We start from the raw sequence: 14,701 nt of genomic DNA, 5'->3' as shown, positions 1-14,701 counted from the left end.
TATACAGCTAACCAGTAGCCAACATCAAACTAAATGGAGAGAAACTTGAAGCCATTCCACTAAAATCAGAAACTAGACAAGGCTGCCTACTCTCACTTATTCAATATAGTACTCAAAGTTCTAGGCAGTGCAATTAGACAACAAAAAAATCAAAGGGATACAAATTGGAAGGGAGGAAGTCAAGTTATCACTACACAGGTTTTGTGCATACTGTTACAACCATTGGGAATTCATAGGCACAGTTGCATTGCCTTCCTCAAATTATAATGTTTTCTTGTAGGCATTCTTCTCTATTTCTTCTATTCATTCCTTCACATTTTCCAAACCCATGAGACTTTGGATGAGAGGGTTGGTATATATATATATATACCATATACTCCCCATATATATATATATATATATATATATATATATATATATATATATTCCATTTAAGTCTTGGCATATTGTCATCTCTCATCTCTGTGCCTTGGCCAGTTGTGAGTCACTGTGTTAATCACCATCTACTACAAATTGAAGCTTCTCAGATGGGGATTTAGAGATGCATTGATCTAAGTATATAATAAGTCATAAGGAGTTGGTTTAATACTATATCCGTTTAGCAAAACCACAGTGGTACTCCTGTTTAGCCAGATGTTTTCTGCCCAACAATGATGGCCAATCATTATAGCTCCGATGGTTTGTAGCTGAGTATGACTGATGATTGTTTTTTTTCCCTCTGGTAGCTATCATAGCACCTTTTAACACTATGAAAACTACTCAGTAGGGATGAAGGTATCAGGTATGTGCCAGCTTGACTTTGTTATATTCTATGAATCGAGTATATGGTTCCTTCAGCAAAAGGGTTTATAATCAAGTTCTGGAGGGTAGCCAAATGGCAGTGGCAATAGAGAGAAATGTTTGGGAGTCTATGTGTTGTCACTGGACAACTCCTAAAGAAATGAAAAATTTCTGGCACTGGGATTTTTCTTGATAAGCCCTGGTGTATGCAGTAGAGTTATTAATGCTCCTTATAGGGTATTTTTATTTGACTCAACACACACACACACACACACACACACACACAAATACTATGTATTAAGAAGTTTCTATATATCTTTTTTGAAAGCTTCTTTGTGTTATTTATGCCTCCTCATACTCCCTCTTCTGCTCTACTCTGTGCTCCCCAATCCACTTTAACCATTTCTAATCATATATTCCCTTTTTAACCTTTATACCAGTGCATTCTATCTTTCCTCCATCCAAACTCTCTCTCTATTGCCACTTCTTAATTTCCTGACCTCTATGAGTATCCCAAATGAAATGTACATATTCACAGATTCAAAGATAACATCTACAGATGAGAAAAAAATGTTATGTTTGCCTTTCTGGGTCTGGGTTACGTCCCTCAGAGAATTTCATTTTTCTGAAAACCACAGTTTCAATAGCTATTCATTCAGTTAATGGACTTCTAGGCTATTTTCATTTCCTGGATATTGTGAGTAGAACGGTAATGAACATAGATGAGCAGATAGCTCTAGAGGATGGGAGTCCTTTGAGTCTTTGCCCAGGAATGATATAACTTGATTGTATGGTAGATCTATTTTTAGCATTTTGAGGGGTCTCCACCCAATTTCCAGTTTAAACTTGTACCATTTCCCTCGCAACCATATCTCTATTATGTCATTACTTTTTGTAACTTAGACATTCTGAATAAGATGATATAAAAATCTCAAAGTTTTAATTCGAATGTTCCTAAAGTCTAAGGGCACTGAAAAATATATTTAAATATTTCTCAGCTATTTGTATTTAACCTCTAGAGAACTTTCTGTTTAGTTTTCTGACCCATTTTTGATGATTTGATGTTTATCCCTGTATTGAATTAGGAGTGCGAAAGCTCACACAGCTGGGCTCAAGTTCTGACCCTGTCCTAAACTTCTTGTATGCTCTTGAGAAGTCACGTAATATCATTGTTTCCTTCTCTTTTATTTTTTGGTAGTACTTAAAGCAATGATGGTAAAACTTCATATTATTCACCCAATATATATGTAGTGAGCATAAAATAAGTATATTTAATTTATCATGTATACTATTCTACAAATATAAGTTAGTGGGTTGATATAAGGAACAGAAAGTATCATCAATCATGTTGGTGTTTTCTTCAATAAAAATCTTGAATACCTTTCACTGAAGAAGTGAACTCACATCTATTTCTGTAATCCCTGAAGATCTTTAGCATGGTACTCCTATTACTCTAAGCTTTGTGAGTTTTTTTGAGGGTTTTAAAATACATATCTTTTATGGTTCCCATTTTCTTTTATTTGTTTATTTATTTATTCATTTAATATTTTAATGTCTTTAATAATTTTATTTTTCCTGGATATTTTATATATTGTTTATGTATTTTTACACTCCAGATTGTAGTTCCCTCCTGGTCCACCCTCCTACTGTTCCACATCCCATACCTACCTCCCACTTCCCACATTCAGTCTCTATGAGGATGTCCCCCCACCCTACCCACTGCACCAGACCTCAAAACTTCTTGGGGCTTCCAATCTCTTGAGGATTAAGTAAGTCTTCTCTGACTGAACCCAGACCCAGGAGTCCTCTGTTGTATATGTGTTGGAGACCGCATCTCAGCTGGTGTATGCTGCCTGGTTGGTGATACCAGATCATGCTCCCCTCTTCCCACATCCCATCCCCTTTTTCTCCCCTATCCATCCTCCCTCCCTCCCTGCTCTGGCTGCTTTCTTCTCTCTTCCAAGTGGAACTGAGGCGTCCTCATTTGGGCCCTTCAGCTTGTTGATCTCTTTAGTTCTGTGGACTGTATCTTGGGTATTCTGTACTTTTTTTGACTAATATCCACTTATTAGTGAGAACATACCGTGCCTATACTTTTAGGTCTGAGTTACCTCACTCAAGATGATAATTTCTAGTTCCATCCATTTGCCTGCAAAACTCAGGACATCCTTGTTCTTAATAGCTTAGTAGTATTCAATTGTGTACATGAACCACATTTTCTGGATCCACTTTTCTGTTGTGGGATATCTGGGTTGTTTCCAGCTTCTGGCTATCACAAATAAGGCTGCTATGAACATGGTGGAACGTGTACCCCTGTGGCATGGTGGGGTATCTTTTCGGTATATTCCCAAGAGTGGTATTTCTGGATCTTTAGGTAGGTGTACTTCCAATTTTCGGAGGAACCTCCAAATTGATATTGACTCTAAGCTTTGTATAGTTCCTTTCTTTTCATGTATTACTACAAGATCATTGTGCTTTGGGATTTGATTTTATTCATATTTGTATTTATCCTTAGCATGAGATCCTCTACAGAACATTGATGGGAATATGGACAGGAATGCTTAACAATAAAGCAATATGCCTCAAATTCATTTATGTAAGTGTTATCTCAGAAGAGGAACTAACCCAGAAGAAAATAAAGACATGCAGAAGCACTGAAAGAAAGAACTTGAAGACTCTGCAGGAGTTCTAAGACAGGACTCACCTTCATCTTAGTAAATCTTTTGTCTGTTTGATTTTGCTGCAAACTATATAGACTGGTTGAGGAGAGTGGGTTAGTATTTACACAGCACTATAGCCAGCCTTATGTCACCTTGACATAACTAGAATCATAGAAAGGAGGGAACCATAAGACCCACCTACTGTAAAGCATTTTCTTAATTAATGATTGATGAATGAGGGCCCATCCCTTTATGGGTGGTGCCATCCTTGGACATGTGGTCCTGGGTTCTAAAAGTACACAGACTGAGCAAGTCATTGGAAGTCAGTAAGCAGCACCTCTCCATGGCCTCTGCATCAGCTCTGCCTCCTGGTGTCAGCCCTGTTTGAGTTCCTGTCCTGATTTCCTTCACTGGTGAAGAGCAATGTGGAAGTGTAAGCCAAATAAACCCTTTTCTCCTCAACTTGCTTCTTTGACATGGTGTTTCAGGGCAGCAGTAGAAACCCTAAGACACACAGGGTTGTGCAGCTAAGAAAAATCTGTTTTCCTAGTACAATTCTTATTTCTCCTTTATTACTTTTATTATGCGAGGATAGTTCTTGATGTAGCATCCTTTGGAGTAAACCTTACTGGCATTTAGCTGCAAGCAAGAGATTAGGTAGAAGAATGATGATGAAATATGAAGAAAATCTAAGAGACTAGGAGACAATGAAAAATGTTCAAATGATTAATGATAAGAGAATGTGAAGAATATAGTGATGTCTGAAGGACTGACAAGAAAAATGGAAAGAAATCTATTTTTATAGTAGAGATCAAAATCAAGCCCAAAGAAAATAACTAAAAATAATCATCTCAGAAGTATTTGTGGAAGTGACTGTTAGTGTTCTAATGATTATTTCAAGGACAAGATTGTTTTATAAGCATTTCACGAACCCATCACAATATTGGCATTCCAATAATCTGTTTTTATAAGTCTATTTTTCTTGAATTATTAAACGAAATAATTCTTGTTAAACGGTGCAATATGCCATATAGTAAAGAATAGTGTACACCATGAATCTCACTCCATTCAAAGTTCTGCGTTTTATTTGTAAAATTAACTCCTCAGTACTTAGATAATGTAATTAATTAGTATAATAGCAATTATATTTCTCCTCTTATATTTATTGAAAATAGATTCTTCTCTGATACAATATCTACTGGTAACAGTTTCTCCTCCCTCTACTCCTCCAAGCTCTCACAGTGGGCCCATTCCCTCTCCACATCCCTTCAGAAAAAGAGCAGGCCACCAGGAAACAACAACAGAACATGAAAAAACAAAATCAGACAAGGCAAAGTCCTTACACTGTGGCTGGACAAGGCAACCCAACAGGAGGCAAAGATTCTTAAGAACAGGCATACAAGTCAAAGACATACTTACTCATACAGTTAGTCCCATGACACCACCAAGCTAACAGCTACAATATATAAGCAGAGAACCTGATGCAGACCCTATGCTTACTGCCTCAGTCTCTGAGAGCTCATATGCTCCCAACTTCGTTGATTTAATGGGCCATGTTTTCCTGGTGTCCTCCATCCCTTCTGACTCTTACAATCTTTCCCCTCCCTCTTCCACAGGAATCACCAGTCTCTAAGGGAAGGGACCCAATGGAGACATTCAAATTAGACTCCCTCTTCTTCATGACCTAGGTCTCTGCACCCACTCCAATCTGTAGCCAGAGAATGTCTCCTTGATGACAATTTAACAAGACTGCCATCTATGAGTATAACGGGATGTCTTTAGGAATCATTCTAATGATTTTTTTGACCAGTCATGCTTGGTTCTACCCTAGATCTCTGGCTATCCAGTTGTTAGTTCCTCACCATTCAAGCAGTGACAGGCATGGGATCCATCTAGTAAAAGGGGCCTCAAATTAAAAAGGACTTTACTTGGCCACTTAAAAATTCTGTTCCACCAGTGCTGTAGCACTTCTTGCAGACACAGCAGATTATCATCAAAGGCTTTGTGGCTGGATTGGTGTTTGCTTATCTTGAGGCACTGCAAAGCACCTTCTCACACCACAGAGACAAGAATGTAGGGCTGAAGGCTCCATGAAGGCATCAGCTCAATCTCTTCACATTCAATGAGCTGTTTGCATCTTGTCCTTGGGAATAGGGCTCCGCTAACAGTTTGTAGAGAGCAGTCTTCTGTTATAGCAGCAACCTGAATTGTTGAAAGATCATCTCCATAGGACCCCTTTAGCCAACAACTCAAACAAATACAACCAAGTACCTCCACTCCGAGCCTTGCCTGACTGCAAGCGATGGCCAGTTTAGAATCCATACCACCCATTACTAGGTTCTGACTAGGGTCATACCCATAGATAGGAAGCTTCTACTTCACTAGGATTCCAAAAGTCCCCCAGAGGCTCCACAATTCCATCCATCTATCCCTGCATTCTTTCTCCCTGTACTATCCCCCAAAATGATCCCTCATACAACCATCCCCAAACCTGGTATACCTGAAAAATCTCCTATTTTTCTTTAACTGGGAAATTCATGCTTCCATGCTAGATAGAGCCCTCTTCTTTTCAGAACATCTCTGGATCTATGGATTGTACCTTGGCCATCATTTACTTAATGGCTAATATCTACTTATAAGTAAATACATATCATATTTGTTGTTTTGTATTTGGGTTACATCACTCAGCCTGATTTTTTTCTAATTCCATCCATTTGCCTTCAATTTTCTGATATAATTTTAAAAAATGATTAGTACTCAACTGTGTAAATGTACCATGTTTTCTTTATTCACTCTTCAGTTGAGGGACATCTACGTAGTTTCTAGTTTCTAACTATTATGAATATAGCTGCTATGAGCATAATTTAATAAGTGACCTTTTGGTAAGATGGAGTGTACTTCAGGAATATACCCAAAGTGGTATAGTTGAGCTTGGAGGTAGGTAGATTCCCAATTTTGTGAGGAAATATCATATTGGTTTTCATGGTGGCTGTAAAGTATGCAATTCCACCAGTAATGGGGTAGTGTTCCCCATGCTCTACATCCTCACCAGCCTGAACTGTCACTTGTGCTACTGAGATGGAATCTTTTTTTTTTTTCCAGGGCTGGGGACCGAACCCAGGGCCTTGCCCTTGCTAGGCAAGCGCTCTACCACTGAGCTAAATCCCCAACCCCTGAGATGGAATCTTAAAGTAGCTTTGACTTGCCTTTCCCTGGTGGCTAAGGGTATAGAACATTACTTTAAGTGTTTCTCAGCCATTTGAGTTTCCTCTATTGATAATTCTGCTTAGGTCTCTACTCCAGTTTCTTAAGTTTAAGTTCTTTATATAGTTTGGATATTAGTCCTCTATTGGATGTGGAGTTGGGGAAAATCTTTTCTTTCTGTAGGCTGCCAATTTATCCAATTGATGGGGTCCTTAGCATTAAAGAACCTTTTCAGTTTCATGAGGTCCATTTACTACTGTTGACCTTAGTGCCTGAAATATTGGTGTTCTGTTCAGAAAGTCATCTCCTGGGCCAATGTGCTTAAGGTTATTCCCCATATTTTCTTCTATCACATCCAGTGTATCTGTTTTTCTGCTGAGATCTTTGATCCACTTGGACTTGAATTTTATGCTGGATGATAAGTATAAATTTATTTGCATTCTTCTACATGTAGAAATCCAGTTTCATCAGAATCATTTGTTGAAGATGCTGTCTTTTTAAAAGGTGTCTTTCTAGTTTCTTCTTAAATAAATCAGGAGTCCAAAGTTATACAAATTTATGTTGGGATCTTCAACTTGACTCCATAGATTGACATGTCTGTTTTTATGCCAATAACATGCATATGGATTTTGGTTTTTGCTTTTTCTAAGCTTGAAATCAGAGATGGTGATGCCTCCAGCACTTCCTTAATTGTACAGGATTATTTTAGCTATCTTGGGAGTTTTGTTTTTCCATATAAAGTTGATAATTTTCCTTTCAAGGTCTATAAGAATTGTGTGGGGGATTGCATTAAATCTTTAAATTGCTTTTGGTAGGCTGTTTCCCTTCCCCCTGCTTCTATGAAAGTATTCCCCATCCACCTATTCACTCCTCTGGCCTCTCCGCCCTGACATTCCCATACACTGCAGAATGGAGCCTTGTCAGGCCCAAGGGTTTCTCCTCTCAGTGGTGCCCAACAAGGCCATCCTCTGCTATATATGCAGCTTGAGCCATGGGTCTGTCCATGTGTACTCTTTGGATGGTGGTTTAGTCCCTGGGAGCTCTTTTTGGTTGGTATTGTTGTTGTTATAGTGTGGAAAACCACTTCAGCTTCTTCAATCCTTTCTCTAACTCTTCCAGTGCAGAACCTAAGTTCAATGGTTGACTTCAAGCATTTGCCTCTGTATTTGTCATGCTCTAGCAAAGCCTCTCAGGAGACACCTATATCAGGCTCCTGTCAGTATGCACTTCTTTGCATCAGCAATAGTGTCTGGGTTTGGTGGCTGTATGAATATGGGCTGGATCCCTAGGTGGGCCAGTCTCTGGATGGCCTTTCCTTCAGTCTCTACTCCACTGTTTGTCACTGTATTTATTCTCCTGAGTATTTGGTTTAGCCTTTTAAGAAGGACTGATGCATTCACATTTGATCTTGAGCTACATATGGTCTATGAATTGTATCTTGGGTATTCCAAGTTTTTGGGCTAATATCCATCTATCGGTGAGGGCATATCATGTGTCTTCTTTTGTGACTGGGTTACATCACTCAGTATGATATTTTCTAGTTACATTCATTTGCCTAAGAATTTCATGAAGTCATTGTTTTAATAGGTGTATCCATTCCTCTGTTGAAGGGCATCTGGATTTTTTCGGGCTTCTGGCTATTATAAATAGGCTGCTACAATTGTAGTAGAACATGTGTCCTTGTGATATGTTGGAACAGCTTTGGGGTATATAACAGGGAGTGGTATAGCTGGGTCCTCAGTTAACACTATGTCCAATTTTCTGAGGAACCTCCAGAATGATTTCCAGAGTTGTACCAGCTTGCAGTCCCACCAACAATGGAAGAGTGTTCCTCTTTCTCCACATCCTCACCAGTATCTGCTCTCACCTGAGTTTTTCATTTTAGCCATTCTGACTGGTGTGAAGTGGAATCTCTGGATTGTTTTGATTTGCATTTCCCTGATGACTAAGGATGTTGAATATTTCTTTAGGTGCTTCTCAGCCATTCAACATTCCTCAGTTGAGAATTGTTTTTAGTTCAGTACCCCATTTTCAATAGGATTATTTGGTTCTCTGGAATCTAACTTCTTGAGTTCTTTGTATATATTAGATGACCATCTCATTAGATGCTGAGAAAGCATTTGACAAAATTCAGCACCCCTTCATGTTAAAAGTCTTGCAAAGATCAGGAATTCAAGGCCCGTACCTAAACATAATAAATGTAATATGCACCAAACCAGTAGACAACATCAAACTAAATGGAGAGAAACTTGAAGCAATTCCACTAAAATCAGGGAGTAGACAAGGCTACCCATTCTCTCTCTCTACCTATTCAATGTAGTAATGAAGTCCTAGCCAGAACAATCAGAAAACAAAAGGATATCAAAGAGATACAAATTGGAAAGGAAGAACTCAAAATATCAATGTTTTCAGATATGATAGTATACTTCAGTGACCCCCAAAATTTTACCAGAGAACTCCTAAACCTGAAAAACAACTTCAACAAAGTAGCTGTATATAAAATTAACTCATACAAATAAGTAGCCTTCCTCTACTCAAAGGATAAACAGGTTGAGAATGAGATTATGGAAAAGACACCATTCACAGTAGTCACAAATAATATGAAATATCTTGGTATGACTTTAACCAAGCAAATGAAAGATCTATATGACAAGAGCTTTCAAGTCTCTGAAAAAAGAAATTGAAGATCTCAGAAGATAGAAAGATCTCCAATACTCATGGATTATCAGGATTAACATAGTAAAAATGGCTATCTTGCTGAAAGCAAACTACAGATTCAATGCAATGTCCATCCATATGCAATGTTCCAACTCAATTCTTCATAGAGTTAGAAAGAACAATTTGCAAATTCATTTGGAATAACAAATAAAAGGATAGTGAAAACTATTCTCAACAATAAAAAAAACTTCTGGGGGAATTTCCATCCCTGAACTCAAGCAGTATTACAGAGCAATAGTGATAAAAACTGTATGGTATTGGTACAGAGACAGGCAGATAGATCAGTGGAATAGAATTGAAGACTCAGAAATGAACCCACACACCTATGGTCACTTGATCTTCAACAAAGGAGCTAAAACTATCCAGTGGAAAAAAGAGCATTTTCAACAAATGGTGCTGGTTCAACTGGAGTCAGCATGTAGAAGAATGCAAATTGATGCATTCTTATTGCTCTGTACAAAGCTCAAGTCCAAGTGGATCAAGGACCTACACATAAAACCAGATACGCTCAAACTAATAGATGAGACAGTGGGGAAGTGCCTTGAACACATGGGCACTGGGGAAATTTTCCTGAACAGAACACCAATGGCTTATGCTCTAAGATCAAGGATAGACAAATGGGACCCTATAAAATTGCGAAGCTTCTTTAAGGCAAAGGACACTGTAGGACAAAATGGTAACCAACAGATTGGAAAAATTATCAATCATCCTTATAAAGTTTGTGTTAAGGTTGTTTTCTTGTGTTTCTGCTGCATTGGAACATTGAGGTCTTGTTGTCATAGGATAGCTAGACTCTGGTTATTCCGCATTGTCCCGGCTTTTGTGGATTACATTCTTATACTAACATTTAAGCATTCTGGTTTGGCAAGATTATAGGTTTAGGTGCTGATATCTAAATTTGTCCTTGATGAATAAGTTTTTGTTCCTTGTTTTCTGTTCCTTCTTTGGTCTTCTGGTCTTTGTGGCCTGGATTTCTGGTGGTTGGCAATGACCTCTGCTCAAGTAGGGTAGTCTCTATCCAGGTTGCTGTCTGGACTTCTCACAGCCAGCTTGCCCTTTGGTTGATCAAGTTCCTGTGTTCTTATGACTGGTGTGGCCTGAACCTGTGTTTCTGATGGGTGTGGCTGGCACTTGAGCAATTGTAATCTTTTAGAATTGGGAGCAGGGTCGAGTGCCAGTGTGGGTTGAGAAGGAGTGCTGGAATTTGTCTTTGAAAGTCGAATCCAGAGTGGGGCAGTTCCACTGACAGGAGGCTCCGTCACCTGTTCTTCTGAGTGCCATGGGTTTTTCTGTTTTAGTTTTTTATTTTATTTTATATTCAAGATAGCAATCTTCTGCCAGAGATACAGTTAATTGGTAAAGATTTTATCTTGTCCTATAAACTATCTCATGACTTCTATCTCCTCTGATGTGTTTCACTTTCAAATTTCAATTGTTGATCTTACTTCTGAGCTGCAGGTCTCTTATGCAGGAAGTCTGAATCTACTTCTGTCTCTTGAAGTTTGCTGTCTACTTTTCCTCTAACAACTACAGATTTTCAGGTCTGCTATTATGAGAAAAACCGTCTAGTTCGTTTTTTCAATGAAGCAATATCTACTTTTCCCAATAGCATATATTGAATAAGATGTTTTTTCACTAATGTGTGGGGGTTTTTTAGCAACTTAGTCAAAACTCATGTGACTCAAACTACAGAAGTTAGCATCTCAATCATTTATTCTGATCCATTGATCTACATGCTTGTTTATTCATTGGTACTATGCTGTTCTATTACCATAGATATATAATATTACTTAAATTTAGGTGTGTTAATATCTCCACCCCCAATTATAATTTATCCAAAAAGGTTCTATTTAGCTTATGTCATATATGTATATATGTATGTGTGTGTGTGTGTGTGTGTGTGTGTGTGTGTGTGTTAACTAGATTTTTCTTTCTTCTGTTCTTTTCCTTGATGTGCAGGGACAAAAGACTTTTAATTTGATGTAGCCCATTTATCAATTATTGGGATTATTTCCAGTGCTAATAGAGTCCTATCCAGTAAGTCATTCCTCTAACTATTCCACAGTCTTGAGTGTTTTATTAAGACCTTGAGATGCACTTTGAGTTGATCTTTGTACAAGGTTAAGGATATGAATATAGTTTTAATTTTCATTTTATTTATATATTAACAAGAAAATCAATAAATAAATCATAAGAGGGCATGGGTCATTTAAGAAGTCTTTTTAAAATATTTATGAAATCTTTCATAAACGATTTATGAAAATAGGCCAAGACTATAATAAGGAACTTTAGCTTTCATTTTCTCTTTAGAGATTTAACAATGTTCAGCATAGTGTGAAATGATCACCAGGGTATTTAGTGAATCCCTACTCAAAAGTAGGCAAGACTGATAGTGGAAAGTGTATAGACCCCACTTTCCTGTCCAATCTTCTGTCTCCATACTGCTCTGGTATCATGTTTTGGTTCCCTTGATACTAGGAATAAATGTCAATTTACCATTCAATAAAATAGGAGTGATTATACATACCATTTTCCTTGTTGAATTATTGTAATGATAAAATTTCTTACCTGTGACTGTTTATATAAATATGTATATTTATAGCTATACATATATTATTTAGAACCTGGCAAATATTCAGTGCAAGGTAAATATTACCTATGCTTTATAGCCCCTCCCCCATTGAAACTTTCTCTTAAACACTAAAAGATTCATATTTTTTCTAGGATTCAGACTCCATTCTTTTATCTAAGCTATGCTTTCCGAAATAAAAAAAAAAAAACTGACAATAAGCCATACAAAGTGTTATCTCATTAAACTTACTTTAATTGGTCTCAAAATTCTGTGACAGATTTGGGGTCAAGCACTGATTTTAAAAACTAATAACATAAAGCTCACACACATACACACACACAGGAGAGAGAGAGAGAGAGAGAGAGAGAGAGAGAGAGAGAGAGAGAGAGAGAGAGAATTATCCACAGAACATTCCCGTCTGAAAGCTTTATGATTTGCTGTTACCACTAACCAGTTGTTTATTATTAAATTTTAATGGCCAATTGAAACAGTTTCGTGACCTTATGTCACTGATTAAGATTGGGATGACAAAAGTAAGATGTAATATTATATGGGCTTCTGAGTTTTTCTGGGCAAATTTGGTGACTTTCCAGCAGCTTTCTTTTCCAGAGCTTTGATGATACAACTATCTGCCTCATGTTATGAACAGCACGGGGTAGTCAGAGAAGATTGCAACCAATACTGGCTTATATGCAACCATGTAAACAATAGTTACGTCACTGAATTTCCAGAATTTTGAGCCATATTCTAGATTCTTACTAGAACAATGATCAATCTTTCCAATAAGTTCAGAAAATTTGCAAGCTATGTGAGTTGTATGACAATATAGTACAGGCACATTTATAGCAATAATTTGGTCTAGATGATTCAGGAAACTCACCTGATCAATAACACTTTCAGTGGTGTCTTATTTTTTTCTGTCACCAACAGCATTGCCATATCTAACATCTTTGACAGACCCATTCTTTACATAGAAAGCCCACATTGTTCCCAGGAGGTTTCAGTCAAAGCCTCATAATGCATTTTAACAGACTTTTCTTTTGTTGTGACATGGACTGAAACAAAGATAACCTGTGCCAGGTTTGAGAACAATTTTCAGTTGGCCCACAGGGACAGTACCAAGACCACCAATTTTACAGGCATACTGGAGAGGCAGTCATAAAATATTTCCCACTGAATAAGTTGGCCGGATACAGTCCAAACTTTCCAACATTGTAGTCCCACTGACACTGCCATCCTTGTAGGTGACTCTTCATCCCTTGAACCAAAGCATATTTTGGCACTTTGTTCTAGCATGTTTGTATCATCCCAACCAGAAATTGACACAAATGCTACTGTCTCAATATTGTAGCCAATTTTCTTTTTTAAAAAAAAATCTGTCCTTTTCCTTTTTATTGGATATTTTTAAATTTACATTTCAAATGTTATCCCCTTTCCTGGTTTCCAATCCATAAAGCCTATTCTATGAGGGTGTTCCCCCACCCATCCACCCACCCCTTTCTACCTCCCTGCCCTGACATTCCCCTACACTTGGGGGTCTAGCCTTGGCAGGACCAAGGTCTTCTCCTCCCATTGGTGCCCAACAAGGCCATCCTCTGCTACATATGCAGCTGGAGCCATGGGTCTGTCCATGTGTACACTCTGGATGATGGTTTAGCTAATTTTCTTAATATAGGTGCTAACTTTCTTAACAATTTCCTTATATCCCCTCTGGATGTAAATTGGCTCAGAGGAATCTACTTTGTTGATACCAACAATTAGCTTTTTCACATCTAGTGTATAAGCAACTGTAGAATGCTCAGAAGTCTGCAACAGCACTCAGGATAGGACAGCCAACCTGACACTTGACTGCAATCATGCTTTGCTAAAGTCTCTGTGTCCTGGAGCATCAGTGACAGTCACATAATATTTACGGGTCTTACATTTTCACAGGGAGATAGATAGCAATTGTGATATTACGTTCATATTCAGCTTTCAGCTGTTCATGACCAAAGAATACTTGAAGAAGCCTTTTCCTAACGTGGTCACTACCTTTTCAAACTTTTTGATGGATCATTTGTAGATTCCACACTTGTAGAGCAGATGGCCAGTAATGGTGGACTTGCCCAAATCTATGTGTTTGATGATGACAATATTATGAGTCTTTTCCTTTCTCATTTGTTGTCAAATTGGCTGTGACACCAAATATTTCAGAACACCTGTGTTCTGATGCCAAAACTATTGTGAACCCCCCCCAAATATCAGCAATACAGTTTTATATAAGATTTTGTGAAAAACAAATGAATTTTAGTTCTAATATTGCTCCCATTTTGTTTTTTGTTATTATGATGTGTTATTCATACAAAATAATGGGTTTCACTATAACTTTTTCAAACAAGTATTCATTGTATTTCAATCAAACTTTCTCTTCACTACATTGCTATCACAAAGTAAATCATAGTCAGATGATATTTTTCAAGAGGATAAATCACTGGAGTTAGCACAGGGTAATGCTCTTTTAAAAGGAAGTGGTAAATTATGGAAGGGTGAATATGGTGATATGGCCGTTAGAGAAGTAAAAATATATTGAGGGGGAATACCTATATAACTTGAACTAGGTTCATGTGTTAGAAGGATTAACATTGTTCAAATATTGACAATAATTTATATTTAAAGAATTAATATTGCTTTAATGGTTGTACCTCCCAAAGTAAAAAATTGATATTCTCCATCAAAATATTAAGACATGTTTCACAATACAAAACATTCTAAAATAGTAAAGTACTCC

The 14,701-nt window shown here is 37.6% G+C and overlaps 1 pseudogene; it reads right to left on the bottom strand.

The window, feature by feature from the left end:
- Positions 1-10,360: 10,360 nt before the first annotated feature.
- On the bottom strand, positions 10,361-14,091 carry LOC116887942 (annotated as a pseudogene).
- Positions 14,092-14,701: the final 610 nt, after the last annotated feature.

Source organism: Rattus rattus, chromosome X, assembly GCF_011064425.1.
Source record: "Rattus rattus isolate New Zealand chromosome X, Rrattus_CSIRO_v1, whole genome shotgun sequence".
Lineage (NCBI taxonomy): Eukaryota > Metazoa > Chordata > Mammalia > Rodentia > Muridae > Rattus > Rattus rattus.
The sequence above is the reverse complement of the archived record's forward strand: the minus strand, read 5'-3'. Positions and strand labels throughout refer to the sequence as shown.